General features: G+C 41.5%; 1 non-coding gene across 1 annotated transcript; it reads right to left on the reverse strand.

Moving 5' to 3' along the window:
- Positions 1-2,406: 2,406 nt before the first annotated feature.
- Positions 2,407-2,513, reverse strand: LOC148803698 (small nucleolar RNA R71). The gene has a single exon (XR_016081737.1). It is a non-coding gene; the product is annotated as a small nucleolar RNA R71 (small nucleolar RNA).
- Between the last annotated feature and the right edge of the window lie 563 nt (positions 2,514-3,076).

Here is a 3,076-nt window from a genome sequence, read left to right on the forward strand (position 1 = left end):
GGATGGGTCCTTTAGTAATGAGGAAACGCACCAGAAAATGGGCTATCAATTAGCTGTTGGGCTTGTCTGAGTGTTTCATAAGATGATAGGGGCGTCATAGACCGATGTGGGAGGGGCTTCACCAGAAAATTGGAACTCTCTCACGGTACCTTGGCGTTCACGAATATGATGGGTAAACACTCACTGGACAGAAAGGTTTACCTGAAAACAACTCTGAACCTTGTCTGACAGAGGCCAAAGGGAAAGCTCATATGATGAGTGGATATGATCTTTGATGAGACCTTGAAAAACCTTATTTTGTCCCCTTAATTTCATCCTTTTACACTACTTTAGCACTTAAATGCACTCATTACTCTTGTATTTCGATTCAGGGCAATAAAGAAGGCAATTGGAAGAAAACATGCCAATTCGGGTGATTTTGCACAGTTTCGGTGAGTCAGTGATCTGGGCCTAACTCACATTTCCAGTCGCCGAATTGGGCAATTCAAGAAGCATTAGAAAGAAGAAAGAAATGCCCACAACTTTACTGTTTTGGGTTTTGACTGATTCGGCCCGCATCGAGTACGAAACCGGGCCCGAAGTCGGAGCAAGTTCGCAGCCAGGCCCATTTAATAGCTGAAGCCCAACTCGCAGAAGAACCTGGAAGCAGCCCAAGTAGAAGAGAAGCCCAACTCGGATGCAAGAGTCTAGAGTCCTAATTCGAATGTAATCTCCCAAGAGGGAGAGAGTCTTATTAAATCTAAACTTTGAATGTAATCCTATAAGGATAAGAAGATTGGGGATTAGATAGGATCAAGACTCCCTAAAGATAAGATGATCTCCTAGAAGGAGTTGGAAAATAGCCCTCTCCTTGGGCCATATAAAGAGGGGGGCGAACCAGCTCTAGCACCACTCATTCCAAGATCCAAGAGATCATCAAGAAGACCAAGAAGCTCAAGAAAGTAGTTCGGCTATGGAGAAGAAAAGCATGGAGATTGCGCAGATCATGAGCAGCTAAGCTTTTTTTTCTGGTTCAAGGGGGGAGGTTCGATTGTGTCATTGTGAGGTTCTGTAGTTAATTTATTTTCTTGCTTTTTAATTCAAGTATTCATTGATTCTTGTGCATATTTTTATTGGATGTTGATGTTAATTAGTTTGACAAACTGAATTAATATTGATTTTCCTACTGCTATCCATGATTTCGGTGATCCGTAATTGTCACGAATAATGGTGCAAGTAGCAATTAGGTTGATATCTTTTGGGGTCAATTGTTCGTGACAGCCTTTGACCAATGTTTTAACATGATTCAATCTAAAGGAATCGATGGAACAAGATTCAGTAATTGCAGCTATCTCAATTATTGTTATTTTGGTTTAACTGTTTTCACAAATCTTAATGCTATCACTGTTTAACATGGAACGCTATCGTACCCAGTTGAGTGGTGATAAGTGTTGATCGAATGCTGGGTTTGGTCAACTGAATTAGGAAAACACAATGTTTATTATGGCTATCCTAATAAATCTAAGGTTAAATGCTTGAATTGTGAGAATGCTGAAGTGTACCTAGGATTGATGGTCAATCGATTCAACCCGAACCCTTGAACCAGAATTCGGTAAGACTGATTTTCTCTTGTTTGTTTAGTTTGTTATTCTTTTAATTTTAGTTATTTAATTTTCCCACACAATTACTTTACCCATTCGGCTAAGAGATTATTGATTTGCTCCTTGTGGGATTCGACCTAGAACCACTTTTACTACAAATATTTTATTGTGGGACTAGTAATAATTTTGAGGGCTTCGACAAACCCGTCAAAATTTTGGCGCCGTTGCCGGGGAGCAACTTTAATTTCTTAGCTTTTACCTTCCTCTTGTTAACCTCTTTTGTTTTATGACTCGTGCTTCTCAACGAGGTGAACTTGAGTACAACCCCGAAATTGAGAGGACCACCCGTCGTTTAAGAAAGGAGGCGAAGCAAAGGAAGGATCATTCACCTAAAAGGGTGAACTCAGATTTCGATCTACCCACTTGTGATTTTCCCATCTTCGAAGAAGTAGAAAGAATGGCTGATAGAGAGAGGACATTAAGGGAGTTGGCTGCACCAATTATGAACTAACAGCCCTTATGCATCACGTACCCCACTCTTGAGGTAGCCTTTGAACTCAAATCTGGTTTGATTCAATTATTGCCTCTGTTTCATGGTTTCCCAGTTGAGGACCCTCATAAACATCTAAAGGAATTTCATGTCGTCTGTTCAAGCATGAAACCCCATGGTATGACTGAGGACCAGGTAAAACTCATAGCCTTTCCATTTACTTTAAGAGATAAAGCAAATGATTGGTTGTATATTCTCCCTCCCGGTTCAGTACGCACATGGGATGAAATGAATAGGATATTTTTAGATAAATATTTTCCTGCATCCCGGGCTGCAAATATAAGAAAAGAAATATGTGGAGTTCAGCAGTTTGGTGGTGAGACATTATATGAATATTGGGAAAGATTTAAACAACTTGTTGCTAGCTGTCCACATCACCAAATACCCGAACAACTGTTAATCCAATACTTCTACGAAGGGCTGCAGCCCATGGATAGAAGTATGGTTGATGCAGCTAGTGGAGGAGCCTTGGTGAACAAGACACCCGAAGCGGCCAGGGAGTTAATCTCCAACATGGCCTAAAATTCACAGCATTTCGGTGCAAGGACAGACGGTACCATTAGAAGGGTTAATGAGGTAAGCCATGTAAATTTAGAAAATCAGATTTCTGACTTGACTACTTTGGTAAGACAACTCGCTGCAGGACATTTACAAATTTCTAGGGTGTGTGGTATCTGTTCGATTCCTGGCCATCCTACGGACATGTGTCCATCATTACAGGATGGGTCGATTCAGCAAGTGAGTGCCGTAGGAGGATTCTCGGGCCAGCCCCAACGAAAGTATGATCCCTACTCCAATTACTACAATCCGGGGTGGAGAGATCATCCAAACCTAAGCTACGGGAACCAAGGAAAACAGCAGCAATATCAGCCCCATTTTTTCAGTCGACAGCCCCAGTTTTCAACACCCATCACAACACAAGGCCAACCCCCGAATTCAGGTACGT

Source organism: Nelumbo nucifera, chromosome 1 (assembly GCF_055504915.1).
Source record: "Nelumbo nucifera cultivar China Antique chromosome 1, China Antique-T2T, whole genome shotgun sequence".
NCBI lineage: Eukaryota > Viridiplantae > Streptophyta > Magnoliopsida > Proteales > Nelumbonaceae > Nelumbo > Nelumbo nucifera.